The 12,239-nt window shown below is 40.3% G+C and overlaps 1 protein-coding gene across 5 annotated transcripts in view; it reads left to right on the top strand.

Moving 5' to 3' along the window:
• corn (microtubule-binding protein cornetto) overlaps window positions 1–12,239 on the top strand; it is an 86,340-nt gene that overhangs the window by 33,354 nt on the left and 40,747 nt on the right. For 2 of the 5 annotated variants that reach the window (XM_022063040.2, XM_022063035.2), the window contains exon 2: window positions 7,052–7,129. The exons of 1 other annotated variant lie outside the window; for it this stretch is intronic. The gene's annotated coding sequence lies outside the window, so the exon portion shown is untranslated. Of the gene's footprint in view, window positions 1–406; window positions 531–7,051; window positions 7,130–12,239 lie in introns of those variants that run through there. 2 more of the 5 variants (XM_022063037.2, XM_022063038.2) reach the window with 2 other exon arrangements.

Below are 12,239 nucleotides of genomic sequence, written 5' to 3'. Positions count from 1 at the left end.
TGCTGATTGGCGTCTCTTTGGGAACTATACATAATTGACGGTAATGTGTGTAAATTACCGAAGACAACTTATGGTGCATTACACTACACTGGCTGTCACGTTTTATGAAGGACATTTTAAAAGCAACGAAATCATGCAGACCAAAAGTAGCAGTCATTGAAGCAGATTTCCAGCTTCGTCTTGGTCTCCTTATAGGCTGGAATAATTCTGTCTATGTGCGTTTATTGTGGGCTCAAAATGTTTCGTTACAGTAGCCTTAGCATACGGGCGTGCGGATAATAACCATGATTCTGTGCCGTCCCGCCTGCCTAGAGCTCTTTCTCTCCGGTTACATTTAATTCCCCAGCGCATGCGCCGAATTGACCCCTTGTCCTTCCCGCCTACTTACCTTTCTCTCCCCGGCACTGGCGGTTGACTTTCGTTACGGAACTGCTCCAGCGAACACCTGCAAAGTCGGTCTGGGGAATTTTGTTTTGGCTGATGGCGATTTCCTGGGTTATCGAAGATCCATTGACGCGGATCCCACTCGGGTAAGTTTGTTTTCGTTGTCTGCGTTACTTTCCTTTTTAACTCCTGTCATGGACGTCTCATCGGTTTTTGGGGCTTCTGGAGGGGGGGGGGGGCAGAATCTCATTTAAATAATATTTAAACATTCAGTCCTTACCTCAAGGAAAATAAAATTTATTCATTACAAAGATCAGTTGTTTAATGCTGTTTAAGGAAATAATCACGGACTGTTAAAGCATGTGGTATGTGTAGTTACCAGGAGTTGGGGTAGCTCAGTCAGTATAGTGACTGACAACAGACTGGACGACCGGGATTCGATCCCCAATGGGGGCAGAGGATTTCTCCTCTAGCCTCTGCGTCCAGACCGGCTCTGGGGCCCACCCAGCCTCCTATCCAATGGGTACCGGGATCTTTTCCCGGGAGTAAACCGCGGTCAGGTCGTGACGCTGACCACTCACTCCCATCTAGTGCCGAGATTAATAATGAGTAGGAGATCTACTTCTTCTCCCCCAAGCGCCTACATGAGCGGGACAGTTTTACTTTACATATAATTTATATAGTTTATATAGTAGTTTTAAATTGTTGATTGAGGTAATGTAATTTTTAGAGTTTATATGTTTTTTTATTTTTGGTGACTTCGTGCGCGCAGTGATTGGGAACCCTTGTTTCATGTTTACTTTAATTGCAATTTAATTGACGTAGTAGCCAAGGTCCTTTTAAGGTTACGTCGTCGAGGTCGAATTCTGCTTTGGGCACTGTCTGTCTTTCGTCTCTACTGCATCACATACAGAATTAATTTCCATCATAGTTTGTGCTGTTATTATTGATGGTTGATATAATCCTAAATTTTGTTTATTTGGGGAGGGAGTATTTTTTTTAATGACACATGTTTTCGTACCGGGCTGCTCCCAGATATGTGCTGCCCCATTACGGGGCCACTTCACACCGTTGTGGGAACTTCTAAGTCATGGCTTTCATGTAACAGCTGTTTGCGTCGAGGATAATTGCACTGTTTAAATGTAGCTTTTGCCAGAGTTCTAGGGATTAGGCAGTTCTATAGTCCTACTGCTACACTAGTTAATCGACGTTGAAAGACTCTTTACATTTATTCAATAGCAGGATCTGTGTTTGTTTCGTCTGTGTATTTAGTATGACTTTTTCCTGTCTTTCTATCTTCCTATCCTGCACACTTCTTCCTTCTTTACACATTTTCTTCCTACCTTCCATTTTTTGAACATTTATATTTAGTCGACTGTACAAACGGTCTGAGATTTTCGATTTTTACGGCAGCGAAGATGGAAATGTTGTTATCTGCCTGTGCTTGTAGTGAGCACACTTGCAGCCACCTGGTGTCGAAGTATTGAAACGTGCTAGTGTAGAGATGGCGGTGTAATAACTTCTGAGCTACAACTTTACGTAATTCACCGTAACGGAAGGTATTATTCTCACCACCATAGATTTGTACCTCTGTAAGTGAAAACGCAAAGATCGATTATTGCACCAAATCAAGAGGTTAAACCACCCACACATCAGAGCAGAAGCGAAAGCGGTTAGGTTACCTCGTACACGAGGTGAGCAAGTTGTTTTTATTATGAGTCAGTCAGTGTAGGAACGACCTTTGGTTGTTACATAATGTATATTATGCTATTACATCAAACGAATTACATACAAATTATCCAGTCATGAAAACGTTATTTATGAGTGACTGAAATTTATAAATCAACAAGCAACGTTATTTGTAGTGGCTTGAGCAGCCTGAAACCCTGTCCAGAATTTCATTTGAATCAGAAGGAAAACCAGGATTTGCGAGTTGTTAGTAAAAACTCGTTTTTATTACTGAGATAAAACAAAAAGTTCTGGGAAGAACATGAGACGTCTGTGTTCTATCAGATCCCTTAGTTTATGTTTCGAGACTAGTGTAAATTAACGATTACAAAATTAATGGTCCATTTATATTTTCACTAGTTGAGATTCTGACTAGCAGAACTTTGAAAGGTGTAATGCGAAAGTTCCATGGGATAGACGTAGCCCATGCAGAGTTTAATCCTGAATGCGTTGGTGCATATAAAGTCTGATAAATCGCATGGAATTTGTAATGATGTTGAACTCGTGCTTCGTATTCGGAAGATACCGGATTCAAATCTCGGCCTGGTGCGGACTATCCTCACTGAGTTCTTTCGTGGCTTTCCTCAGTCCGTCTATGCAAATGCCTAGATAGTACCTTAAATTAGGCCACGGCCGCATTTGTGACTGATGTCTTTCGGGACAAATGACCTTGAAGCTGGACTTTTGCTTTGGTTCTTGAGCAAGTGGTCGGGAACGAGTGACTTTGGGCCTATGGTCAAGTGATGTTTGGTATGGAACCATCGGCCTTGAACCGGTGACCCGTGTATCACCAACGACCTTGAGCTAACGACTGTTGACCTTGGTACTAGGAGCAAGGTTTTTCGTCAGGTGCATATAGACCTTAATTATGAAGTGTCCGTTTTTAACCACAATATTAATAAATGTACAAATTTTAGTAGAACTCTAACGTAAAATTTTATGAAAATCTGTTCAACGGTTCTGAAATTGTTACGTGCCGACAAACCGATAGACGGCCTGACGGACAGACGGGGGGGGGGGGGGGGAGCAAAAAGGCGTATTTTTACAACTCTTGAGTCCCTAAGGAACATGAAAATAAGACGTAAAATTTCTTTGTTCGGAAGAATGAGGCAACAAAGAATCACGGCTTACCCACTGTCACAGAGTGGACATAAGATATTCAGAAGATGCTAATTGGGAACTTTCGGACGTTTCTTGTTCGGCATTATTTAATGCATTAGGCATCCTGCGGGCATTGCTAATTTAAAACGGTTTGTGGCATTATTTACCGAGAAACAAATTCAGCGGTTTTCGTCAGTTCTGTCAGAATATGGTTACCTTACTTGAGTTCGACGGTTCTTCAGGATTGAGTCTGCCCTCATTTTACGAGTTAAAACGATTGATCAGTCAGTGGAGCCGCTTTTTACTATGCACCCTTCGCTCAGCATTCTTCTTGTTAGAGACGCATAGCTTATCTTTATAACCTTGAATAACATCCCCTTGGTATTACACACGAAGCAGAACGTTTTTCATTTTGTCAGCGGCTTAGTGTATAGTGAACGTCGCATACTGAAGTACTTTCGAGGCGCGTTCTCGTCATTCCGGAGTAAATCGCTTCCTCTGTTTGTGTCTGTCTGTCGTTCTGTCACATGAAAGAATTTGTGGAGGGCTAAACGGATCTTCATGAAATTTGATATTGGGGAGTTTTACTAAAATTTGTCGTATCGGTTTTGGTTTAAATCGGACAACAACGATGGGCACTTTTCCTTGGAGATATACGGGCGCTCAAAATGATACTCATGACGAAGTTCTAAGAACCTGAAAATTAAAGTATACAAAACAATAATCTTGCCTGTTGTTTTGTATGAGTGCGAAACATGGTCTCTCTCTCAGAGGGAGGAACACAGATTGCAGGTGTTTGAGAATAGGGTGTTGAGGAGGATATTTGGGCCTAAGAGGGAAGACGATGGGGATTGGAGAAAACTGCATAATGATGAGCTTAAAAATCTGTACTCCTCCCCCAATATTGTCAGGGTGATTAAGTCGAGAAGAATGAGATGGGCTGGGCATGTAGCGCGCATGGATGGGACAAGAGGTGTGCACCGGGTACTGGTTGGGAAACCTGAAGGGAAGAGACCGCTGGGGAGACCTAGACGTAGATGGGAGGATAATGTCAGGCGGGATCTATGGGAGATAGGAGTTGAAGGAGACTGGATTTTGTTGGCATAGGACAGGGTCCGGTGGAGGGCTTTGGTTAATTCGGTGATGAACATTCGGTAAGCCATCTAGTTAGTTAGTTAGATACACGGCCGCTTGTCCTCGCCGGTACTTCGGTGAAGTTGTCTCTATTAACGAGACGTTAATGTTTACGAGGCAGTGACCATGAAAGAGTAGGGCGATTTCATGATTACACGCGTATGAGACACGACTGCTTATCATAAGAATTGTATTTCTCCAGTCTTTGTATACATATTTTATGTAACTGTTCATGACATAAATGGATGCTTAAAATGTATTCTTAAATCTTTTAACACTGTGCCGCAGTAGCTGGTATAATTGTTTTTAACACCGTTGATCCGACATTTTTGTGACTAAAAGAATCCATACTCATTACATGAATGTAAAATGTATGAATCAGGAAGGAGACATCTTACTTTTCGTACTACCAATCCGGTCGGGTGACTTTTATTATCGGATGAGGCGACAAAGCTTGAACGTGGAGTCCATGTGCGCGCATGTTTTGCGGGTCAAAACCCTCGCTCCCACATCCTCGCTGACAGGACCATCTGATTTAATTACTCGCCCCATCTCCTGTTCTAACTATAGCTTGTAAGTAGACAGTTCTACACTTTGATTCTCTGCAGATTCGACTGAGATTAACATCTGGCCTTCTAATTTATGTACAGTCTGCCCTATAAAAGTAGATACGGACTGCGTCTGTATGAATCCGACAGAAGTTTCATTGGATATAGGTGATGTGTTGTATTTTTGTCACAGCAATACCATGACTGTAAGCGGGCAAAAACTTGTGGAAAACGTCTTCTTGTTTTATATCACATCATACAGAGGCTCTTATGATTTATAGACCATATTGATCTATTCCCCTGGGTAGCAATAGGCTCTATTTTGAACCTAGTTTCTTGGAAGGGGCTGTATGAATTGTGATTTATGAATAATAACGGATGGCTTGAAGAGAATGTACCACTAGGGAGGCCTTAGACGTACATGAGAGGATAATACTAAAATGAATCATAAATACTGGAGTCTGAGAATGTGGACTGGATTTATCTGCTCTAGGATGGTATCTAGGGCGGACCTCTTATGAATGCTATAGTGAACCTTCGGGTTTCAGAAGTTAACTAACTGAGCGATTATTGGCTTCCTTATGAATCTGTTAGTATTTCGGTAACATGTACGCACGTATGAAACGTTACGAGGATAAAGTAGCGTTGCTGTAGCAAAATGTAATAGAAACGATTATTTTGTACTTTTTTTTGTAGATCTAGCCACTGGGAAGGTAATTTACAGAATGTAACCGAGTGACCTCTTCACCTTCGACAGAAATAAAAGAGAATCCATAATTTACTATGCACTCAACTACATTTATCCAAAAAATTAATGTTATTTTCGGAAATGTTCTTAAGTCTTTATTCAGTTTCTAGGCAATCCAGCAGTTTCAAACGTACCTTATATTACAGTGAACTATAACAACATTCATTGCTTTTAAGTGTGATTTAATCTCCTCGCCAATAATAAAATTTGCAGCTTCTTGAAAACAAGTGACCACATATTTTTTTTTATTATAGAATGATTTTATGGCTGTAGGTCATCATAATTTAAAATATATGTTGGTAAATTTAGGTTCGCTTAGTTTGCTGTTCAGTATTGGACTGTAGTCAACACGTTTAACGTAATAAAAACGATGATTAAAAATGAGCTACTTTTGAATCTATTACGAGGTACTTCCTCACAAAATTTTAGCGTATACCAAGTAGTTTATATGTGCTTTATATAATTACATCAAGCGTTGTTTGATTTCTATTACCGACCATTTTTAACAGAAGTTAATAATCGTCTAAAGGTATTGGCCTTCTCCTAACGAAAAAGTAAAACGTTGTTGTAAATAAGATCTTCGTAAATTTCAAGTTTGTTTAAAGTGTTTGATTTTTACGTTTCGTTAAAAAGTTGTGCAAACAGAAACCCAGTTATTTACTTGTTTATCTCGTCTTCAGTACATTGTCTATGCTAAACCGTCACTGTAAACAGTGGCGTATTCCTGTAAAACTGTCCGTAACTTCCTAAGTCAAAGCGGATATGGTCTCGCATTCACCGCCGATAAAAAGTAGCTATGTTTGCGGTAAACCCTATGCAGTGCTGGTAATGGCTATGCCTTCAGTCGAGTAGAAACGAGGAAATTTTATGATATGGAAGAAAAATGGCAGGCCCGTCATTAAATTTGCCCTTTTACGTGTATAATTTATCTTCAAAATATTACAGTGCCACTGTGCTTGAGACCTTTCCATTCTTGATGATAACATTGAAACTATTGATCTTGAATTTAACTTCAATGTGTAACTTAGTGTTAGAAGACCTGTTCTTTTTCTCCTTGTAAAAATTATGCTTGGTAGGATTGAGGTTCTCAACGGTGAGTACGAAGATGGCTTGTCTTCTGGGCGATTTCCATGATGATGGAGGCAGCAAAGACCTCTGAAACGTCAGTAAACTTCTACCAGAATATATGGCTCAACAACCCAGCAGACAGCCATCTTATTACCAATAAGTTGTCATCAGATACATTATCTATCTGAGAGATATCGTGAAAGCTAATCTTTGTCTGGTAATTTCTGTTTTTGAAGATAATCTCGTTAGCCGTTTTAGGACTTGGAGTCTTATCTCGCGACAGAACGTCCGAGCTGTAGTTTGTCGCCATGTAATTTTGTGTCGTTTCTTTTGTTTGTAGTCATCGGGTGTGGTCAGCTCTAGACTGTCGAGACATAATTAGGTATCGCTTGAACTGCAACCGTCGTCTGATTCAAGGGTAAGTCGAAAGGAGGGTGTTCTTCCCCTTTTCATATACCCTGCCTTGTATGCAGGGGGTGTTGCCATAGTAACTAGTACATTCTCGTGGTCCGTGGTGTTTGATAGGAAAGAAATCGATGTGTTGTGTAAATTTGGAGTTCAGTTCACATGTAATTAAGTGTTGGTTTGGTAAGTTTCGTGTGGTTAGATGACTTCATTTTCTCCCCCCTTTTCATATCAGTTTTATTTATTGTCATACCAAAATACATCGTTGCCTGCAATGGATTACAGTAATCATGAATTAATAATAATAAGAACAACAACAACAACAGCAAGAAGTCGTAGTAGTAGCCTATCAGTAGAAGTAATCATGGGATGACATTTAACGACGCTATTTTAACTGCAGAGGTTATAAAGTATAGGATGAAGTTGAGCATGAATGGTAAAAGGTTAGGAATTGGAAGGAAACAGTCGTGGCCTATTTGAAGATAAACGACTATCCCAGTATTTTCGCCTTTGGAGATCTAATAAAACCATGAAAGTTGGGTCCACGAGAAAATGTGCAGCTTTCGCGTTACGTTCTTTCTACTGTATTTATGTTGGATGTTGCCCATTATGTTTTATATACACGGCAATTCGGAAATGTCTACTCGCGTCTTCAGGGGTCTCTCATTGTATGCCCCATTCGATGCTGATAGATCCTGTAAGAAGATGGAAATTTACCTGACGGTGATCCTTACTGTGGATGCAATAATGGAGCATCTAGGTCTCTGCTTGATGGAAGACCTACTTTCAAGTCGACAACGAGTTGTACTAACAAACAGACGGAATGACAATGGACTTCGTAACACTAAGGAAGGGCGGACTGGCCTGAAAGTCACATGAATCTAGTCCACTCACTCCCACCATATTTCCTTAAGGTCCTATTTTGAGTCCTCCCACGTACTCCTGAACCATCTAAACGGACAAAAATCGAAATTGAAGTTACTTCAGAAGTACAAGCAAATCGAACATTTGACTGCCTTGATGAACTTGCGGACAGAAGTAAAATACTTTCCAAAATTTCAACACGATTTTACGGAAAACAGACTCACACGGGGGGCAGTACGGCTTCACTCATCTGCAAAGTTCCAATGAAGGAATAATATAGTATCTGAAAAACAGAGCATTCAGCCACGTGTTTCTACAAGCAAAAAGAGGTGGAAGAAACAATTAATGCTAAGAACTGAGTTACAAAGAATGCATTCTCCCCAGAAACTACGATATCGGTAGTTGTTAATTCCTTATGGGGGAGATATCAGATTCTCACGGCGGCGAGAATGAAGATGTCTTCTGGAATGTTGTGTTGTGTAGTCCTGTGGAATTTAATCGACGTTTCAGAGGTGATTACTGCGTACGTCATCAGGATAATTATCGCACCTCTGAGAACAACGGTTAACAACAAGACCTTGCCTTGATAATGCCGTATTTCTCTGCGTATTAAGAAAGTCTAATACATAAAGTTAGGCTCAGGTAATAACGAACTGTATTTTATACAGCATTCCCTCTGAACGTGTAAGGAAATGGGGGAGACTCGCTCGAAACTTGTATCACTGATTGCTCAGTAAACACCAGGCCAACTCCTTAAAATATGTAATTTAAAAGTAGAAGATAAAATGAAGATGACTGTCTTCTTGGACATTACGCTGTGTAGTCTGTAGAAGGGCGATCTCCCAGATCGTGGAGACAGAAAGCGCCTCTGAAAAAGTCGGTAAGCCCAAACTTCTACCAGACTACACGGCGCAATATCCCATAAAGACAGTCGTCTTCCCTCGACGTCGTGAGGACCTTAAATCTCACCAAAAAAGAATATGATCATCAAAGAACATGTTTACTAAGAAGCTGATATATCGGTATTTCATCGGAACAACAACACGGGTGATATTACAAAATGGGAGCGTTATGTTTCCTGGTTTGATCTCAACCGCCCTAATTGATGTTCAAAATAAGAACAGAAAACGTGTTTAGTCATTGTAATTATAACCAGTTGCCAACAGGCAACTCTCGAATCTTCGTGTTAAATAAATATACCTCAAACAATTGACAAACTCCAACAGTTGTGTAATGAATCAGCCGTTGTCACAGACATCTAAAGAATTTTTCAACGACTACACAGTTTCACGTGAAAGTGTGTTTGCGTTTGACAAGTTGTTGGTCGCCAGGTGCAGCGGTGGTAGCCCCTTGCCTTCCAGGTCATTCGCGCTCTCTGCAGCCCACCCAATGCTTCCAGGAAGCTGAAGTAAAGTTTTGAAAGATTTGCTCCACCCTGTTAATACAGACAGCCTTTGAAATCAACATGTACACGCCAGCGTAGATCTTACATGATAACTACAGGTCGAGAAGCCTTGTTCAGTGAGCGTTTCTGGAAGTGTGGTATTGATGCATGTTGCTTAAAAGAATTTCTGAGCCACGTGTGATAAATATCTCTAAGTGTAGAAAGAGAAAGAAACTAAGAAGTTTTCATAGCGTGGGCGTTTCACTACGACGAGAAGCCGTTTAATCAGACTACTATCTGTCATCCATGGTCGATATTGCGAAGTCCTGGTTGCATGTAAGATTTGGCGTTTTCACAGCGGTGGGTACGAAGATTTCTGTCTTCTGGTCGATGTTAACCAACGTTTCAGAGGTCATACTGCCTCCGTCATCAGGGCGATGAATGTGCCAATTGGATGGAGGGGGGGGGGGGCTAGGTTTATCCATTCAATTGGCACATTCATCGCCATGATGACGGAGGCAGTATGACCTCTGAAACGTTGGTAAACATCGACCTGGTTGCATGTTTGTCCTTCACGAATTTGTACCGTCTTGGCAACAGAACATCTAAAATTAACCATTGTTAAGCATTTCTTATCTTACTACTGATGTTTCAAGATTGTGTGTGCACATTTTATCACGCTGGGTAAGCATATTTTTTTATAATGGCATACTTGCCAGCGTGACAGTATTTGACTATGAATACGTTTTGGTAAGAATATCGCATTGAAATCTTATATCGATATAACATCTGCAGGAAGTACGCTATTAGGCGTTGCACTCTCCTTAATGTGTCGTCCTTTCATGTTAACAAGACTGGAAAGGCGAAATCGCGTCCTTCGCAAATTCTAATTTTAATAATAAGGTAGTCGTTTCACTCGGACAACTTCAGCCTCAAACTATGCAAATCATGTGGTCTTAATTAAATCAATATCAGAACGTCTTAAGGCGCTGTAGCTATGTGGACTGAACGCCTGGAGTCACGGGATCAAATCCTGATCGAATAAATTTTTGTTCATGCAGCTATTGTGCTATTTTACATTATACAAAGTATTAGAAAACTAGAGTTTGATGTTTACAGAAAATTAAACCATACATGTATGACTCTACTTCAAGTGGCGCTAATGTAAATCCCAGCTCTTAAGTTTGTTTGTCCGCCATGTTGATATTACTGATTTTGGCAAATTGATAACTGCAGTTTTAGGATAGTCCCCCCCGTGGAATAATGCCCGTACGAAATTTTATCCAACATCGGACAGATAACCATAATCACCGTGCAAAGAACACAAAATATAATCTGAGGCCCCCAACCTATAAAACTGATTAAAATATTATATACCAGTGCCATAAAGTAATTTCTCTCTTGGCTCTACAGCCCAGTTGTGGGTCATTTTGTGAGTAGTGAGTGACCAGCCCACAGTCTCTGCACAATTCATACTCAATCCTGATTTGACTGCTAGAACCATAAAGTAATTACTAATGAACCTTAAAATGTATGCATGTTTGAAGTACTTTTTGAAGTAATTGTATGCATATGGTTTAATGTGGCTCGTTCTTTTCAAATTCATATATATTATAATTAGATAATTAGTCTCTCCGAAAACTCTTTAAGACCGCCTAGTGAGCCGCGCTTACACTTTGAGAAACGTAAATTTATCTTCGTCTTCCTCTTTCATTCGATTTTATGTACTTTTGCAGTTGGATCACTGTCGTTGAATAGCCTCAGAATTAACAATTACTTCCTGACGTGATATGGGTATTTGAATGTCGTAAGAACAGGCCTAACTTGTACGTGGATAAGACTTACTCCTGTGGATTGCTTTAAAGTGTAGCCTATTCAGTCTGCTGAATGTAAGGCGACACTGTGAGTGCTTTTGTGAAGGACATGTCTCATTCCGCTCTGCAATTTAAGTTTCTCATCGAGTTTCCCGTCTCTGCCTCTTAACTTGTCTGAAATTACGCGAGGCTTATTAATCATAAAACCACTCCCCCTAGTTAGATACAAAAAAGTTTCATTTCTGAAATACGCTAATATTTTTTCCGGCACTTTATCAAGAAATAAAACTCTCCCAGTTCCAAAAATTGTAATCGCCTGATAAATGTTTCCCAACGTATCAGATTGTCTGTGTGTCTTGTGCTTCTTAGTTGGTTGATATACGCCCATTTAACAAACAGTTGCTTTACTGCTTGCAGTTAGTTGTATTTCACATGTGTTTACAATGTTGTAAATACAAAGGAAAAAAAGTTGTGAAACAGTTGTATTTTCAGACGTTTTTCATGTTTTCTTGCAATCTTGTCTGGGAATTTTGTGCGGAAGACGAGAGGCTGCATACAGTCAGGCTTACGGCAATGAATACAAGGGCCCACTGTAATTTCAATTCTGACACGATTAATTTCATTCTGTTTTAAATTATCCTCTTGTTCTAAAGTTGCAAGGAACATATCAAGATGAGAGAGAATTATGCTAATAAGTGCGTAAATGTGGTAGCTAACAATTGTTAGTTTAGGGATAAGACACTGGACTCGGCAGCCAGAAGGTTCTGTGATCGATCCCCTACCAGATCTGTGTGTGAATTTCTTCACAGAGCTCAGATTAAGCGGTATGTCCCCTCTGCTGACCATTATCTTAATGATTACCCTGCCACTTTGGAAGTAGATTCCATGTTTTTTTAAGATGGAATGGACCAGGAAAGGTCATAACAAACCCGCCATCCCACAAATATTTTGAATTTTTTTTCGTTTAACGATAATCTGCAGAGCCTGATCTCGAGTTGACAAAGATTTCCTCATTTAAACTGTACGAGGAACGCTGGGTACGGAAATATATCGCATCTGAA

This window comes from Zootermopsis nevadensis, unplaced genomic scaffold (assembly GCF_977971745.1).
Source record: "Zootermopsis nevadensis isolate Lab colony 2312 unplaced genomic scaffold, Znev_1.0 Znev_ptg000019l, whole genome shotgun sequence".
Lineage (NCBI taxonomy): Eukaryota > Metazoa > Arthropoda > Insecta > Blattodea > Termopsidae > Zootermopsis > Zootermopsis nevadensis.
The sequence above is the reverse complement of the archived record's forward strand: the minus strand, read 5'-3'. Positions and strand labels throughout refer to the sequence as shown.